Here is a 20,497-nt window from a genome sequence, read left to right as displayed (position 1 = left end):
TTCTCAGAAATGGGACTTTTATTATACTTTCATGACTTAGTTTAACTTGTTCTCTTAGCTGGAATATTATTTGTACTATTTAGATTTGCCTGGCCTTGTCTCCACTAGTCCTCCGCTTCCTCCGATAGATATAATTACTTTTAATCTATATTTCCCATAGCACATAGCAAAAATCTTTCTTAAGGTTCTGATCACAAAGATTTGCAAAAATTTGTGTTTACATTTTAGTCTTTCTTAGTTGACAGTGAGTTGTCAAGTTTAAGTCTTCTCTGCTTTATAAACCAGAATGCCTAAGAAAGTACTTTGCATAAAACATAAACTCATTAAACATTTGCTAAATTCAATTTATGTACACTTATAAACAGAAATATGTCAGAGCTGTTCATATTATTTTTGTTAATCCAATCAGCTTCCATCATACAACACAGCTGATGAGAAGCTACAAGATTGCAGTTTCCCTGACATATAAAAGTATCACAATTATTCATTGGTCAAAATTACTGGGCAAACAATTTGTAGCAAGAGTATGTTCTGCAATCTTTATGGACTATTTTAAATCAAATATATTTATTCAACATCTAAGCACAATGTTCACTGCTAGACTCAGAGATTGTTGATGTTTTATATAAACATGACAATAGTGAGATTCTCATCTCTCAATAATTGAGGGCTATAGACAGCCATCCAGGATGAAAGGCCAAGTAGAACACATCTCTGCGACTGTGATAAGATGATTTTTCTGTGTGCAGACACTACAGCTCTAAGTTGCAATGCATTCCACTAATTAAACAAGTCTGCATGTCCATAATTTAATTTGCTGAAATAATTCACAAGAGGGATGGGAAACTGAGTTCCCCTGCTTCCCATAAATGTAATTGACATAATGAGCAGCTTTCTCTTTTGAGTCACAATGCCTTACAGTAATACCTGCCTCACTTGATACCAAGCTCTCTCAGAGTTGCACAAAGAAATAATTTCCTAAGTGCAATTCACCTTAATGTAGGTAGATATCACATAGCATCTGAGATTTCAGAAATAAAGGAAATGACTTCAATAAACTTTATGGGTAGAATGATAAAACCTGAGTCAAATAGTAATTCACATTAATACATACTACATATTTCCTTCTCACTCTTTCCTCCTCTTCTTCTTCCTCTTCTTCTCCTCTTCCTCCCCCTCCTCCTCCTCCTCCTCCTCCTCCCCCTCCTCCTCCTCCTCCCCCTCCTCCTCCTCCTCCTCCTTCTCCTCCTTCATTTTACTTATTGATTTTAGAGAGAGGAAGGGAGACACACACAGAGAGAGATATTGATTTGTGTTATCACTTATTTATCCATTCACTGGTTAATTCTTGTATGTGCCCTGACTAGGAATTGAACCCACAACCTTGGCGTATCAGGATGATGCTGTAACCAACTGAGCTACCCAGCCAGGGCCTTCTATGTTTCAAAGCTCTCAAAATTTTAAATGGAAGGAAAAAAATGTCTTAGATTAAAATGTGAAATATATTCCATTTTATTTTGATTAGCAGTTTACTAAGCACTTCCATATGCATTAACTTGATGTTTTCTGTATTAAGTTTATGCGTAAGACATTTTTTATTGTTCTCTCCATTATTTCTTTGTAAAATGCTAAAACAGAAGATTTGACAGACCTAGTAATTTGACCCTAATTCTATGCTTTTTACACCATATAATTTGAATATTGGTTTAGAATTCATCATTGAGTCAGAATCATACTATATGCTCAGTAATTATCAACCCAGTGAATGGATATAATAGAACTTTCAAAATCTTCTATCATGCTGCTTACTTTTACATAAATTTTTATTTATTCCTAATGCTTACCACTGTAGAATTAGATATATTTTTAAAAATGTAATCTCCTCTGAGATTACTGTCACAAATCTCTTGATTTTTTCCTGAGCTAATTTTAAGTGGTATTTTTAGACCTCCAAGATAAAATAACCAATAAAAAAAGGAAATGTGAATCTTTTATTTTCTGAATGCACTTTATGCCTCTCAGTCTATCAAAGTTTAATTTCATACTCTCATTTCTCTCATTCTCCTTCCTGTTGGCCATTTTTCTTTTTAGTTAATTCTTTGTAGCCTTTTTAGATTTCAAATGCAATCCTTTTCTCCCTTCCTGGGCTTCTTTGTTCATAGTTATAAAGAAAAATAACCAGGGAGCTAACAAATGTCATTTTTTACGTGTTTTATAAAGTATTTGTAAAACAGTAAGCAATGGTCGAGTATTCTTAGAATTGGCCATTTAAGACTTTAATATCTGGCACTGAGAAAAATAATACTTTGTAAGCTTTTATTTTGTACCTAAGCTATAGAAATTTCATCACCTACTGATAGGTTGTGAACATTTACAAGTGAATGAAACAAATTAAATACAAACTCCTAACAGTGTTTGAAACAATATTTTAGTGGCTGCTTAATTTGTCAAATAAAAACAGAATGCAGAAAAACTATTCGATTAACCTAGTTTTATAATTCTTTGAACCAATTTGGTTAAAATTCCATGATATGTAATAGATATATATGTTTTTATTTGTATTAATTCAACCTATTTTTCAAATCTATAAAGTCTTATGCCACGGTATCCAAGGATCATAGAGACTATATGTTTATATCTATATATCTGGGTCCATATCTATTGATCTTTCCTTCCAATGAGGTTATTTGGAAATGTTAACCTGTGTGTTTTTCATTTACAGTATTTATTTTGTCTCTCCTTTGCTCCTCTAACACAGTTTAGCTAATTTCTTGGGAAGGAATGGCATAGCAAGAAAACTAGTTAATTTCAAATACCATTTGAAAGCAAGTTTTCAAAAGCATGGCCTGTGATATGAAAGGACTCCTGGCATAATGTGCATGGATTGTGCTATAGATAGAGAAAAAAAATTAAATAGGATTCGTGGCTGGGGAGCTGAGGAGAGGCTGTGGAGGTACCATTATGGGAACCTGATGGGGTTGTTTGAGTGTTTGACTCAAGATGTGCTCCTGTGCCCCCATTAACAGGAATTTGTTAAGGGGAACAATATCAGAATCTAGATATGATTAGGGATGTAAAAGTAGAAAACAAGTATACCTCACTTCCTACTTGGTGATAAAAGAAGTGAACCAGCAGCCATGCAGAGCTCTCTGAAAAACTATGGTATGGAAACCAAGGTGTTGAATATGGTGTCAAGAGATTGGTATCCCAGAGAACACCTGGAAAGCAGCTAATGTTTCCTGTGTCCTCAGAAAAGTCATGCACATTGGCAGAGAGTGGGGCAGTGCAGTGGGAGAGGCTACAGGGTTAGGATGAGGGAATGTGCTTATAAATGATAATGTGAGCCATAGGCCATATTGCTTGTTAGATCAAAGTCATCTAAGTGGGAGTCACAAGGGCTACACAGGACCATGCCACCTATGAGGATGCCAGTGTATACCAGATAATCAAGACCAAATATTCACCCCATTACACTGTTATTATTAATATTTTTAAACCTCCAAAATTGCAAATATAGATCAAGAATAAAGCACAAGATAAAAAACTAGGTAAAATGAAGACTTACCTTAAGAGAGAAACTTTTGGGCAAATTTTTAAGGAAGTGTGCATGTTATATTAAAATGATTAGACTTTATGCCATTAAAATATGAAAAATTATTGTAAATTGTTGACTATGGGGATGACATTATAATATCTATGGTTTAGGTTAATTTTGCAAAAAAAAAAGTGAACCTTTTGAATATGAGATTTAGATATTAGAATATTAATTGAGAGGTAATAATACTTGACCATGCAGGGGATGATAAGTCAGGAGAGAGAGAGAGAGAGAGAGAAAGAGAGAGAGAGAGAGAGAACAAAGATGGAATTAGCAGCATTGAATTTGACTGGTGATTAATTATGGGAAAAGGAAGTTATCAAAGAGAACTCAGATTTCAAAAGCTAGGGGTATATGAGTAGGATTAATGAGGGTGAGGTGTTTGTTGGTGGTTAAATGCATGATATTGAATATTTTTAGTTGTAGGTGATGGAAGGACATCTAAGATGGCAGGTCAGAAATAAATCAATAGGGTAAAACTCTACTAGACACAATAGCTGAAGATAACGAAGGAGATATGATTGCTGAATGCAAGAGTCTAGGAAAAGTAACTTCCTTATGTGTAGAAAGCAAGAAAAGAGAGAGGGAAAGGCAGAGATGGTAGAGGGTTGGGGGAGGTCAGTGAGAAATCCAAGTAAATTATTTCTCATGATTCTTGATAAATAAGTCAGTTAAATAGTTATTGTGAGTTTTGCTGTTGATTCTTAGACTCATATGAATAATATAGAAACTTGCAAGTGTCTTATGGGAATGCCAATGATGACAATTACATTGAATTGTGTGTTTTCCTCTGGGATTTTCCATGAAGATTAATGCTTTTTGATTTGTTTGTTTGTTTTTTAATTACAATTTCTTTGCATGGTGTTTTATCTTGAAATTGTTATTTGCCTTTTTCTTTTAATTTTATGGAGACTGAATAAAAGTTCTGACTGAGCTGTACTGTGGGAATTCCTAGATCTTTTTAAAATGGGGGTAAGTATCAGATTTCCAGTTGGAGAGAATAACAGAGACATGCAAATTCAGGATATAACTATAAAATACCTTCATGTTTGTGAAAAAATAATAATTGGGGTCATGTATATATTAACCATTAAATATCAGGATATTTTTAAATGTTAAAACAGAAAACCTTTTATGTTAACCACACTTTTATTTGATGAACTTTAGAAGGCAAAGACATATACACTGTGACAGAGATTGCCTTTTGCTTATCTAAATCTGAGGTTCTTTCTGATACTGGATTTACAGTGAGGCTTGTGGCCAAAAGATTAAGCTATAGCCATTGGAATGTCAGCAAAAGTAATGTGTGACATCTTTAAACCTGACTCTCTAAACTATAGATGACTCCCAGCTATAGTCCAGGATCTTTCTTCATTAGTGAAATGATAGGCATCTTAGAAGTTAAAGATAGGTAGTCCCCTATCAGCCTGATTCCTCAGAGATTTATTGGGGAGTGGGGGGAGAAGAACCCCATCACTGATCTGGAGCCACTCATGCTGGGTAACAAAATTAAAATCTTGTTGTGTTTGAGTCATTATGATCTTGAAGTTGATTCCTTAAGCACCTTGTGCTACTTTTAATTCAGACACTATCTCTTTTAGCAACATTTGGAGTTTTTGTCCCTTTCGTATCCTTCCTTTTCCTTTCCTTCCCTTTCTTCTCTTTCCCTTATTCTCTCCTCTCTCTCTTCCTCCCTCCTTCTCTCCCTCACTCTTTTTCTCACTTCCTTTATTTAATGATTATGTTCATTTCCCATTTCCAGCTCCTAAAATACTATGCTGACATCAAGAGATGGGGATATTAGCTATCATTCTTATTCTTTATTGCCAGGTCTTTCTATAAGTGACTCTTGTCTCGGATGTTCAAGCCATGGGCCTACATGCACTGAGGTGTTAACACAAAGCTCACAATCTTCCTAAGTGTTTTATCTGGGAAGATGTTCTCCAACACATCTAGTTCCAAATATTCATGTCATTCTTTACTTCATTTATACCACCTTTATATGTGTAATGCACACTCATATACACATTTAAGTCTTTGTCTTCACCTAAAAGTGGTGGAATATTTCAAAATCTGGAATTCTCTTTTGGGGTTATAGCATCCCACTTCACAACCTCACTCACTCTGTCTATGAACAATATCACCATTTCCATGGTCTCTGTTTATCCTCTCAGCCTTCAAGCCTTGCCTTGATATAGCATTCATCTAGTATCTAATATCTGGTTATTAGTATCTAGATCTTGTAGTCAATCATTTCAGTCACTACTTCACCACTAATAATCCCCTCATTTCATTCCCATGTTCACCACTACGGCCATGTTCACTCAGCCAATAGTTTACCCAGCACTTACAATGTATCTAGAGTTCAGGAGAGAGGTCCAGAATGCAGTTATAAATGTAGGCACCATTAGCACTAGAAGACATTTTAATTCATGGGACCAGAAAAAGTTCCTTAAGTGAGAAAAGGACCCAGAATCATGTCTAAAATAACTCTTGAGGAAGAACTAGCAAAAGGAATGAGGTAGAGAGTCCAGTGAGGTGTACAACATATCCAGAATCATTTAGCATCACTGTAGGGAAAATAGATATATCACTTCCAATTCTTTGATTACAAGCAACAGAAAACAGAGTAGGATAACCTCAGGAAAACAAATTGATGGGGAAAATATTCTGAAGAGCCCAGAATTGAACAAATTAAATAAAACTTTGAAAATGTTGGTGATCCAAGTGACAGGAACTTATGCAGAGTCTTATCAGCATGTCACTGAAGGGATTGAGCAAGTCTAAATATTTTTGGTCATTGTGTTATTTTGTTTAAAAGTTATATAACTTTTGCTAGTCCAGGGCAAGAGTAGAAATGGAAAGCCACAAGCCATATGTTTAAATAGTTAGAAGTTATAAATCTAGTTAATAAATTATTACTAATTGAAATATATTATTTTCTCCTACTTGGGCAAACATACCTTTATATAAGAAAATATATGCAAAAATATTATTTTATAACTGAAATTTTGCAAGACATGAAAAATAACTGATCCAAATTATTGTTGAGCACATAAGAATAAATAATGATATTAAGATACATGCAATTTATAAATTATTATGCAGGTGCCCATATAAATAATTTGTCTTGTCTTCATTTCAGAAACAATACTAATGGATAGGTATGATCATGATTTTCATATAATTTGATTTTTACTGAAATATGAATTTTTTAAAAAAATGTAACTATTCAAGCTATATTAAATTAAGTTTACATTCATCAAAACCATAAGTTAGAATATATAAATTTAAAGAACTAAGATAATATTTTGTATTTTTAAATGTCATATTTCTTTGCAGATATTCAAAAAATAAAAGGTAAAATACAAATTATAATTCATACCAAAATATATTAGATTATTTAAATAAAACTAAACTTTTTTACTTTAAAATAATTAAGTCTTAGTAGGTAATGTCAATAAAAACAAAAGTATTTACAATTCTAGAATTTAAAATACATCTGCCCATATGAGAATTAAGTATCATACTTCACACTGAGTCAAACAGCCCTACATCCATACAAAGTTCAGTAATAAAAAATATTGAAAACTAGAGGCCTGGTGCATGAAATTCATGCACGGAAATTCAGCCCAGCCTGCACCGTCTCCAATCTGGGACCCCTTGAGGGATGTCCGACTGCCTACTGGGATCGGGCCTAAACAGGCAGTCGGACATCCCTCTCACAATCCAGCACTGCTGGCTCCAAACTGCTAGCCTGCCTGTCTTCTTGATTGCCCCTAACTGCTTCTGCCTGCCAGCCTGATCACCACCTAACCACTCCCCTGCCAGCCTGATTGATGCCTAACTGATCCCCTGCCAGCCTGTTTGCCTCTAACTGCCTTCCCCTGCAGGCCTGGTCACCCCCCAACTGCCCTTCCCTGCAGGCCCGGTCACCCCCAACTTCCCTCCCCTGAAGGCTTGATCATCCCCAACTGCCCTCCCTTGCAGGCCTGCTCCCTCCCAACTGCCCTCCGCTGCTGGCCATCTTGTGGTGGCCATCTTGTGTCCACATGGGGGCAGGATCTTTGACTACATAGGGGCAGCCGTCTTGTGTGTTGGAGTGATGGTCAATCTGCATATTACTCTTTTATTAGATAGGATAGAGGCCTGGTGCATGGGTGGGGGCCAGCTGGTTTGCCCTGAAGGGTGTCCCGTATCAGGGTGGGGGTTCCCTTGGGGTGTGGGGCAGCCTGGGCGAGGGGCCTGTGGTGGTTTGCAGGCCAGCCACGCCCCCTGGCGACCCAAGCAGAGGCCCTGGTATCTGGGGTTTATTTATCTTCTACAATTGAAACTTTGTAGCCTGGAGTGGAGGCCTAGGTTGGCCAGGGCTGCAGAAGCTTGGCTTCCTCCATCGCTGGAGGCAACCCTAGCCTCCTGTTCTCTCCAGCTTTGTGGCTGCTGCCATTTTTGTTGGAATTTATTTATCTTCTATCATTGAAACTTTGTAGCATTGAGTGGAGGTCTAGGCTGGCAAGGGCAGGCCGAAAGCTTAGCTTCCTCCATTGCCGGGGAAACCCAAGCCTCCCTCCTGATCTCTCTGTGGCCGCAGCCATCTTGGTTGGGTTTATTTGCATATTCGCTCCTGATTGGCTTGTGGGTGTGGCTTGTGGGTGCGGCTTGTGGGTGTAGTGGAGGTACAGTCAATTTGCATATTACTATTTTATTAGATAGGATTATCAGTGTTTCTCAGCTGCCTCATACAAATACACATACATGCATACACACAAACAGTACCATGCTAATTAGTATATGCTTCTAAATCCATGTGTTAGAACACAAAGTGAAGAAATAAAATAAGCATTCAGTACTAATGGGAAATGATAGGTTATTGTTCACATTCTGAAGCTCAGTCTATTTCTATATGGGCAGTGGCATAACCCACAGACCTTCATGACATTTAGACACAGTCATCTTTTGTTTTTAGAATGCAGGGCAAGAGTCATGCAAAAGGGTTTCAATGAAGCCTGGATCATATTAGTCATCAGAGTGAATGTTGGGGTTATAGGTCCCCCTCATTCAGTGCTGAACACTGGATCCCGAGTGAGAGAGATGCCTGTGTATTCTTTAAATAACAGAGTCCAAGGTAGTGAACTCCATATCCAGATCTAAGGGTGATCCTGGTTGTGTAAATCCTTATAGTAAAGTTAGGGTTACTAATGAAATAAGGGAAATAAGTGTATGTCAAGAAAAAAATACAACAAGAAAGAATTGGTCAATCAGTACAATGTGGCTTAAGTAATTTAATAATTGGATGTGGAAGCATTTATTTGAACTGGCAACAGGAAAGTTACTGATGACTTTAGCAAGAATAGTTTCACTAAAGTAGTGATGAAAGAAATATGATTGAAGTGAATGGTAATGGGAAAGGAGGAACACAGACAGTGAGGCTTACAAATCTCCTGAGAAATGGTGCAGTGGATGGTGAAAAAAGACATTGGACAGTCGTGTAAGAAGGATAGAGTATATGAGCACAAATTTGTAAAATACGAGATACTAAAGCCATTTATTATGCTGGAGGAAATACTCTACGTAAAAGGATAGAAGGTGATGAGGATGATTAAAAGATCAAAGTCATTTAATAATGGAGAAATATAGAGGCCAAAGAGCAAATGGAAAAGTTGACTTTCAGTATGAGAGAAATGTGTGGCCAGATGACCAAGTGTAAAGCATCACAAAAATAAAAAGAAGGATATTTAGAGAACTAAGATTTGGTTCATAGTTGACAAAAATAAACTGAGATCAAAAATAAATTTTTAAAATCTCCCCCATCCCAATTAGTTATGATTTCAGGATATTGAAGCCTAAGACTTTAAAGTGACACAACTCAAGAAGCATACATAGATGGGGGTCTCAACAAATCTGCCAGATAAAATCAGATGTCAGTACATCTGTGATGAACATATGACCTTCAAAATAGGAGAAAGAAGTCATGAATAAGAAGAGAAGAACTGCACTCAGAAATGAGAATGCAAGTTGGATGTGGTGCAATCAGAGTTAGAAGTGATAATAAGAATCTAAATAGAAATGCCTTCTGGCAATTGAGTCAGAGTTTAAGACTAGATATTGGAATCTAGAAGTAACCAGCAAATAATCATAATCTCTTTTCTAACTCTTAGTACATTAAAAAAAATCAGAAACACAATACTAATTCTATATGTATAATGTGAACACTTTACAGCAAAATAAAACATTTTTTCTAAAAATGGATTTTTATATGTTTCCTTAATTCTACATTAAAAACTCAATCTGGTTTTATACTTTTTAATAGAAAAACATTAATAATGTAAAGATGTACACTAGAGAGTAGAATCATTAAATGTATTTGTAATAAGTTTAGTTTATTAAAAGCATTTTTATTTGTCTCTCTTAGAAGCAATATCTACTTCCTACCCACAATGAGTTTTATAGTAAACTAGTCAAATATAGCAAGATGAAACTTTTACATTGTTCTGATAGATCTCAAACCTGCTGGTTTATGAAAATGTTCATGCTTTGCCTCCTAAATGAGCCAAGGTAATTTGTGTCACTTAAATTGTCCCTGTGTAACTAGGAGATAAAATTTCAATCTACATCTAATTGGCGAGTCTTAAATTATTATGTGTACTGTTGAGAGATTCAATTTTTGTCTTTAAAAGTTTTATAACAAAAGAACTAAGGGAGTGAAAATAAAAGGAAAGTGTCAAATAGAAAAAATTCAAAACTATACCCAGAATAAAGATTCTGTGGAAATAAATTGTCTACTATGATAGTAGTCTAATTCCTCCCTACTGGAATATTACCACTGTGTTAAAGAGAGAAAAATAAAATATATAATGTTTAAATGCTCTCTTGAAACTTTTAAAAATTAAAAACAATGGGTGAAGCAGAATTCAAGTTTTCTATTAATAGTCTAGACAGACTATGCCAAAATGCTATTCTTGTTTTCCATTATGCAATTTTAAAAATATTTTTGATATATTTTTAATATGTTTTAATAACTTTATTTTTTAGAGTAGTTTTAAATTTACAGAGAAAATGAGAAGATAGGACAGAGTTCCAATGTACTTCACACCCAGTTTCTCCCTTAATTAGCATCTTACATTAGTATGATACATTTATTATAATTAATTAATAAATATTGCCATAGTATTTTTCACTAAAGCCCATACTTTGTCCTCATTTCCTTAGTTTTGATCTAATGTCTTTTACTGTCTGGAATTCTATCTAGAAATCAATGTTACATTTAGCTATCTCCACTCTTTAGAATCCTCTTGATTTTGGTAGTTTTTCAGATGCTATTTATTTATTTATTTACTAGAGGCCCGGTGCACGAAATTTGTGCATGGGGGTGGGAGGTCCCTCAGCCTGGCCTGCACCTTCTCAAAATCTGGGACCCCTCAGGGAATGTCCAACTGCCAGTTTAGCCCTGCAGATCAGGCCTAAACTGGCAGTCAGACATCCCTCTCACAATCTGGAATGCTGGCCCCTAACTGCTTGCCTGCCTGCCTGTTCACCCTAACCACTCACCTGCCTGCCTGATTGCCCCAATAGCCTCTGCCTGCCTGCCTGATCACCCTAACCACTCACCTGCCTGCCTGATTGCCCCTAACCACTCTGCCTGCCGGCCTGATCACCCCTAACTGCCTCTACCTACCTGGTTGTCCCTAACCACTTTGCCTGTCTCCATGATCGCCCCTAACTGCTTGCCTGCCTGCCTGATCACCCCTAACCACTCACTGGGGGGCTGCTGGCCGGGATGTGGGGCCGTGGTCATTCTGGTCTCTGGTCATTCTGCCATTTCAGTTGCTGGGCTTTTATTATAAAGGATTATATTTTTTGAACACTTTAACTTAAAGAAATATGTTAAATCCATGCAATTGAAGTCTCATAGGTCATTATCCTATCAGAGATACCACAGGATATTGCCCATAAATACCCAGCCCCTAATCTATCTATCATCTATCATCTATCTATCTATCTATCTATCTATCTATCTATCTACCTATCTATCTATCATCTATTTATTATTGAGTTTATTGGAGTGACATTGGCTCAAAAAACCATACAGGTTTCAAGTGTACAATTCAATAAAACATTATCTGTGAACTGCATCATGTGCCCATCATTCCAAGCAAAGCCTCCTTCTATACCTATTCCCTGTCCCCTTTGCCCATCCCCACCTAGTCCCTACCCCCATTTCCCTCTGGCTATTAACACAGTGTTGACTGACCTTTGTGTTATGTATATATGTTTTTTGGCTAATGCTTTCACCTTCTTTCATCCCAGTCCGCCTTCTCTCCTCCCCTCTGACAGGTGTCTGTTTCATGTATCTACGCCTCTGTTTCTATTTTGTTTTTCAGTTTATTTTATTCATTAAATTCCACATATAAATGAAATCAAATGGTATTTCTTATTCTCTTACTGACTTAATTCACTTAGCATAATGTTCTCCAGGTCCATTCATGTTGTTGTGAAAGATAAGATTTCCTCCTTTTTTTTACTATATAGCCTCATAGTATTCCATTATGTCATCTACTCATCTATTAATGGGCACTTGGGCTGTTTGCTGATTTTGGCTATCATAATAATTTTTTGATGACCTCTACTCTTTGCATGATTATTGGTCAGATATTTTGTAGATTGCTCTCTAATGGGACATGTCTGATCTTTTTTATATAATTAGACTGGGATTATGTGTTTTGGAGAGAAGAAAAGACAGATAGTGTGTGATTTTTGTCACATCATATCAAAGGTGTACATATTACCATTGTGATTTACCACTGTTGATGTTGATCACCTGACTGAGATAGTGTTTGTCAGGTTCTTGACTGTCAAGTTACTTTTTTAAAACCCCTATTCCCTGTGTGCTCTTTGGAAAGAAGTATTGTTTCTCAGTGTGGCCCTCAGACAGCCTGCATCACTAGCACTTGAAATGCTTATGAAAATGCAGATTCCTGGACTACATCCTGAGTCTTGTGGACGAAAGGGGCCACATGCTGACCTGACAAGCTCAGGGGAGGCCTGCATGACAGTCTTGCAAACTCAGAGACCTAAAGTAACCACAAAGGATGGTCTGAAATTAAACTTTAACTAAACAAAGTTATTGTGGGCAGTTATATCCTAGGCCAGTATCTTCACTGACAAGGTCAACCTTTACCTTAACTGAGCCTATCTGTCTTTTTGCATCTATGATAACATACCCTTGAAATGTCTGGGTAACTTGTAACTTCCCTTTTTTCTGATGCCCCTGGGGCACAACCAAATTGGTGGGCGCCAGGACAGATGCCACAAATTCCTTCATTATCATGTTAATTGTTCCTGCACCCACCTAAGTATGTGTCCACCATTTTACTTTTTATCCAATCACAAGGGTTTCCTTCGCTTTGTTTTATCCCACCTCCTTAATCTATCACCAATGAATTTCATGTAACCCCCCTATGTTCCTCCTTTGATTGCAATGTATAAATACAAATGTAGCCCGCCATTCTCAGGAGCATTATCTCAATTCGTTGAGATTCTGCTTCCCAGCATATGTCGACAGTTTGGCTCAAATAAACTCACAAAAATTCTTTACAGGTTTCAATGGTTTTTTTACGTTAACATTATGAAACTGCTATCTGTGGAAGTGAAGTTCTTGGGGTGCCTCAGGTGAAAGAATTTCCAGAGGCCCCCACAGGAGGATGGGATTTCCTGGAAAGTTGTATTGATGATGTAAGATAAAGTGGGTTCCCCTCTAAGGTCCCATCTCTGTCTTGCTATGGAAGAAGTCCAATCTTGTCTTCAGCAAGACCATAACTAAGACCACTGTCCAGAGTTTCTGCTCCACATTGAAGTCCAGTCCAGTTCAGAATCTGACTGGCTTAGCTTGTGTTCCCAGTCCATTGTATGTCATGGACCATATGCATGCTTAAGGCCACATGCTGGTGAATGTGGGTCACGGAGCAAGAGAGAGTAAAGGGGAACCAGAAGCAAGAGCAAGGGAACACTTTGGGGATTTCAACCTTTCAAGATTCCATGTGCTTGCAGTGGCTTCACCCTAGACAATGATTTTTCCCCCAGGCTAGACTTCCCTGCATCACCCTGACTTCACTGAGCATCCCCCTATCTCCCGCTTTGTTCAATCCCTTCCCCAGTAAGCTGCAGGGAATGACCAGTGGTTCCCTGGGGAGTGTGAAGCTGTTGCTTCCCGGTGAAGCTGTCCAGGTGACCATGCTTACAATATCAGGCCTCCCCTTTGTTCCCTTCCTTTACTAGTATTAATAACTAGCTAATTATGACAATAACAACACTATAAATCTAAAGAATTGATACAATTAACAATGTGCTAACATTCAAGAATAATGACTGCAGAGATTAGAAGAATCAAAAATGCTTCTTCAGAATCTGAGGAATCCAGAAAAGTTAAAAAATTAAAAAAAGTACCACAAATTAAAAAATAAAATGGAGTTATTTAACTGGAGATATTGGAGCTGAGAAGCAGATACAGTGAGCCCTGGAGGAAAGGTGGTGGATCTGCATAGAGATGGCTTCCACACCCAGGTAGTAATCAGTGCTCTGAAGTGTTCAGAGACAAGCCCTGCCCTCCCCTGGGCAGGAATGCTGGAGTTATCTCCTGCTTAGCTAACTGAATTCCTCTGCAATTTAGGATTTAAAAAGGGAGAGAGAGGCAGGGAGGGAGAGTCTTCACAAAGATTTCAGATAAATTGCAGCTAGATCCTGGATTTTTATTTTCTTCTACACTTACCCAGCAACCTTTTGCATGTGGAATTCAGATTCCTTTTCAGAGCAGCCTGCTACCTCGGAAAGACGAGTGAGGAGGGGTTTTAGTGATCGTTTTTGATGTAATACCCCTGAGAAGTTTCCATTCCAGGGGACTCTGACTCAGGGTCTACAAAGTCCTGGTAAATAGAACTGCTTTTGTGAAGGCCACTATTTTTGTTTATACTCTCCAGGCCCAGGAAGGCAGACACTAACAAAAGGCCTCCTTATTTGATCACCAGGGGTCCTTTGATCTCAGCGTGTCTGCTTCACCAGTGTCTTGCCATCCTCAGGCAGGCAGTCTGGTAGCCCTGCACACAGTGTCTGCAGAATTCCACCTTCCACTTAGCTGCAGGGTCACAGCTGAGGGCTGAGAGCTCCTGCTTCACATACTCTCTGGTTTCCATATGCATCCCTCTTTTCTGTACAAGTGAAGTTTTATTTTTCTTCCTTTTTGATCTATTGGCAAAAAAACAACAAAAAAACCCCCAAATTTTTATTTTCTTATTATTGTAATAAACATTGGACTCCCCATGGCTGACTAAATGCTTAACTATTTATATTTTGAGCACATATATTTATACATTGCGAACACAATATGTCAGTTAGTTAACTATCATCATTGGTGTAACTGTCATTCCGATCTCATGCCATCTCCTGTTCACACTAGACAATTAGTCAATGTATTAGATAAAGGTACCCAGACAAAATGATCATTTCCTAAGTTATCTTAGATTGTCCACACTGGTAGATAGAGCAGGTCCCATAAGACAGCAACAGAACTAAGCACAGTTAGAAGATTCCTTGATTTGGGTTCATCACTGTTCATGACTAACCTGCTGTGAGTGACAAAAGGTTCTGGCATGTTCGCATCCCTAGCTGACAGCACAACCACATAAATTGGGTAGGAAAAATCAGACAAAACAGAGAGTCTGGACATATTTCATCTGCTGTGCCAAATAAAGATGCTGGTATGAGAAATGACCATTCACAGGCTGTTGCAGGAGAGCTTCCATTTAATGAATGCTTGCTATGAGCTATGGCACACGTGTTGTTGTACAAACAACAACTCCACCAGGGAAGCAAGAGCAGTTGAATAAGCTCTCCACAGCCACAGAGCTGATCCTCAGAAGAAAGCCCATTTTCACCAAGGCCTGGGTCTCAGTCAAGCCCACATTCTTTCCATTAGGCCACAAGCCACTTCAAAGGCAGCCGGATGACTGCTTGAGTCTGGAAAGGTATTCTCAATTTTTCTGTTTCCTTAATCAGATTCCTGTCATTTCTACTTTCAGGATAATTGTGCTACCTATTCAAAGAATGTTCTCAAGGAAACTGCAAAATGTTCCCAGCATTTTAGAATATACCATTTATTTAGGGCAATAACCTACATTAAAGATTTTTTTCTTCTATAAGATCTTTTCTTACAAAATATCTCTCAATCTCAGATCGTTTTGCTCTGTGTTCCCCTTTGAGCTTTCCATTTTGAGAATATCAGAGAGGCAGTCACTGTAGCAGAATTATTAATTACCTTTAATAAAAAAGGAGTGATGACCTGAATCCTAGGAGATGTGAGGTCAGGCAGGTGTGCTGTTCCTCAGGTGGTGGGAATAAGGGTTCAAGGAACCCTTCCTATTTGCAGGAGTCTGACCTTTCCCAGGAAGAAGAGGTTTCTAGTTAATCTGCCCACTGATCTGCTTAGTAACTTTCATATAAACAATAAAACCACCTTCGTTTTCTGTTTACAAGCAAGCAACCTGTGGTTGCTTGTTGCCCAGATCTGACCACCAGTTACATTAATCCGCAGACCGTAAGACAGGAAGGGAATTGGGGAGTCTGGAGCCAGGATTTTGCAAGTTGACTTAACATGAAAAGAACAAGGTTAATAGGAGGAGGAAGAGGGAGGGGGCGAAGAGGAAACATTTTTGTCCTGGAATCCTCTGCTCTTTTCCGTTTAATTTCAGTAAACAGAAGCATTGCCTTCTCAGTACACAGAAGCATTTGTTTTACATTCTCTTTCCGCTCCTTCCCTGCCCATTTTTGGCCCCATAACATTTGCGGACTGGAGAAGCCAGGTGTAAAATGTCGTCCTGAACTTTAACTGAAGGAACATCCAGGTCTGCTGTGCTTTTGTGCTCTCCCACCAGACTAGGCTCAGGTTTTGTGCAAAGTGAGCAGAAGCACTCTGGGCTCTGGCTGCATCTGCGGAGAAGATATTCCCAGGAAGCTGACTGAGCCAGTGCGACTCTGGAGTCTCCTCAAAAGAGGGACTCCAGCTGTCAACACCAGTTCCCAGGTCTCTCTTTTCCAGGGAGTTTTGGAATGTTCCTAATAAGAAGCATGCTTTCGCAGTGTGAGCATCAACTTCTCTGTACAAAATGCTAGGACTTCCCAGAGATCACTGTGTAATCATAGAAAGTGCACTGAATTCAGTAACAGCCGCACCGTCTCCACTAACCAGTTTTCTCATTCACCTAGTACAAGTTATTTTTGCCAAATCATAGACATTTTTAAAACATGAGAAAAACTATGGCAGTGATATATCTTCCTCATAGGATTGCTATGCTTTTCAAATGAAATAATATATGCATGAATAGTCACAAACTCTAAGGCATTATGCCATTATAAGGTGTGTGTGTGTGTAATCAATCAGTCATTAATTTAGCAGATATTGACTAAATATATATATATTTATATATGTATGTTTATATAAATATATATTTATATAAATATATATTATGCATAAATATATATATTATAAATATATATATTATGCACTCTAGTAACTGCTGGTCTTTGCCATTTAGGATCTTACCTATTGGTCGAAAATAGTGGGACAAGAGAAGAGGATTCTCATTTACCCCAAACTGTCCAGATTTCAAGAGCTTTGTATAATGTATATAATTTCATCTTTCCTACCACGATCACCAACATCATGTTGACCCTGATTTCTTGAGCACTTACCATGTACCAGGTGCTAAACCAAACACTGCCAGGTAGCTTATTTAATCCTGGCCAATGTGAGAGGTGCATATTAGTATCCTCCTCTAAGATTAAGACATGGGTTTCTCTAGGGGACAACTTGCTCACCGCTAGGTTGTAATGGCAGATTCCAGTCCAGGTCTGCCCAGTTCCAAAACCCCCCCGCTCTCAACCTCCATCCAATATAGCATCACCCAATTTACCGATGACACATCCAAGACCATGGAGATTAAGTAGTGGTGTAAGGCTGTACAACACGGAGCAGGACTAAGAGTTGAGCCTGATATCATTTGCTGGCAAAGCCCTGTTCTTTCCACCATCTGCTCAGGACCCAGGCAGAGGCTGCGCTGCAGAATGATAGCATTTCAATGAAAGAGAAATTATTTGAAACAGTTATGCCTCAGTAAAGGATTCCCTTTGAACCAGTTTACTTTTAAAGACTGTAGGAAATCTTATTTATAGTGTTTAATTTCACTTCTCATTTTATTAACATGACGGCGGTGATTTTTTTTTTTCCTTTTCTGTTATAACCTGCTGATTTTGTAGGTTGTATTATTTTATGATGCATCCTTTCAATTTTTTTCTATTATTTCACACTGAGTGTTTTAATAGGCTTTTAAGAAATTTTCATTTCTTTCTCAGAAAAATACTTCTTTCTTGGAAAGATTCTCTTTGGTGCATCTCCAGCTGAGGGGTAGTCTCCCCAGCGATAGCAAAGGTTGTTAGCTCCCTGTTCTCTCCTATCGGTCTATGGAGATGAGCTTCTGATATTTATTGCTAAGGGTTGTTTTCTCTGTTTATATCTTGCTGTTGAAATGAATTGTTCTATAAACTTCTTAACGAAGGTGGTTGAAACCTTTCCTTTCACTTTCTTTTCTGTTGCTGTTGAGGTGACAGTGTAGGAAACAGTTTCTGTGCTTTTAAAACTTTCCGTGAACTTGCAATGCCCTAATAAATTATCCTGAAATCATTAACGGAATAAAAAGTCACGAGCTTGGAACGAGAATGTTTTTAGCAAGCACTCATGCTTTCAAGCTTATATTGTCTGTAAAATAAATTCTCCTGCAATTCAATCTCCATAAGGTTTTTGTGATAAAGGCTCCATATGGCTTTAAGGTTCATTATGTATTGTATTCCGATGTAACAGCGCCCTGATCCTGTGACGTTAAATCAGTACTTCAGCAAAAGAACACAATTTTGACGGAGAGAAGATGATTTTCTAAAGCCCTGTGAGGGTCCTGCGGCATAATTAGTTTGACTCCTGAATAATAACTACTTATATTAAATTCTCCAGTAAATTTCAAAGAAGTTAAAGTACTTTTCAACATGTGGGCTCTGAGAAAGTTGAAACCATATACTCAGCTGGACAGGTTGGCCAACCAAAGATGCCCTTTTTGTCCCCTTTCTTAGCTGGCACACCTGCTGTGGAAAGCAATGCAGAAGAATAGGAAGGGAACTGGTCTTGGGTCAGGAATGAGGAAGAAATCAATGTACACTCCCCTGAAGGTTTATCTTCAATCCTAGGACATTTTAAGTCATCTATGATGACTTTTCTCTCATCTCCCACTGCCAATTTGTCCCAGAGAGTATCTCTAGCGACCCCATTCCCCACTTCTTTATCACAGGGTCTCAGTCCTGAGCTCAATGTCCACCACACCCTGGACCCCATAAGACCACTTATTCTCCTCACTGCTGCCAAGATCATCTATGTGAGTCCAGCTTTACACAAGTGTTTATTCCAATTAAAGGTTCTTCTTTGCCCAGAAATTAAGATCACTGTTAGGAGCAATGACTATCTGAGTCGTGTAACCCTAATCAGGTGTCAAACTCTTGCTCCTCACCTGTAAAGTGGGAATCATTCATTCACTCACTCACTCATTTTGAAATACTTATTGAGGTCCTCCTATCAGGCAAATGCTACTCTTTGCATGAGCGGTACCTCCAGGAACTAGGCAAAGCTTACATTCTCATGGGCTCCAAGGACAAGGGAGTCCCGCCCCAGCTCAGGAGGGTCTCAAAGAAACCAGAGGGACAAACACAAATATAAGTGAGTGTCTAAGCAAATATGAAATATCTTTCATCCTTGGTATTTGCATGTCAATATGGCAAAAAAAAAAAAAAAAAAAAGATTTTCAAAAGAATCTAAATAGGCTTAACGATCCCTAGTGAAGACACTGCTCATCCCAGGAGAAACTGAGAAATTGAGAGTAATGCTAATAAAGCCATTGAAAGTAATAAAGACATACTCATGGAAAGTGTTTGTCTCAGTGTTTGGCACATGGTAAACATTAATTAAATCTTACCATGAGTAGGAACACTTCTTCAAATGGGCTCCAGCCTTCCTTGTTAACCTCCCACACCATCTCACCCCCCGCCCCCAAAAAACAGGTCCCAACTTTATTGGACTGGATGTGCCCTGCCCCTTGCCTCTGCAGCTTAGTCTAAAATGACTAAGAACATTCTGCTTCTTTTATTTTTTAAATACATTTCTATTGATTTCAGAGAGGAAGGGAAAGGGAGAGAGAGATAGAAACATCAATGATGAGAGAAAAACATCGATTGGCTGCCTCCTGCATGCCCCATTCTGGGGACTGAGCCTGCAACCTGGGCATCTAGCCTGACCTGGAATTGAACAGTAACCTCTTGGTTCATAGGCTGATGCTCAACCACTGATCCTTGCCAGCTGGGCCACATTCTGCTTCTTATTTTATTTTTTTTTCCCCTCTTATCAGTCGGATCCTCAAAACTAAGAGGATTTTACTTGTGTGAGGGAAATCCTTATAAGTAGTTTGTAAATCAAAAAATTAAAAACATTTTTGTATAAGATGAAACTGGTTTGGAAATAGATTGTATTGTATTTTGAAGCTTTGAAGAATTTATGGGGCCGGTGAATACGGAGGACAAAAAGAGAAATGCCATCTGCCAAATCTGCCTAGATACCTGTTTTCTTTGTCTAATGGAGAGCATTACAATAATGCACGTGGATGCCTTCCTATGGGGTAAGTGCTGTCCATTCAGCCAAGACCCCGCCAGGCTCCATTGTTTTACATCTAGAAGTCTGCACCCACTTAAATTACCTGTGTGCCCCTGTGGTCATAGAACATTGCCATCTCTGGTACAGTCAGATAAATGGCAGCCTTCTCT

The sequence above is a fragment of the Plecotus auritus genome (genome assembly GCF_963455305.1).
Source record: "Plecotus auritus genome assembly, chromosome: 3".
NCBI lineage: Eukaryota > Metazoa > Chordata > Mammalia > Chiroptera > Vespertilionidae > Plecotus > Plecotus auritus.
This window is presented reverse-complemented; position numbering follows the sequence as displayed.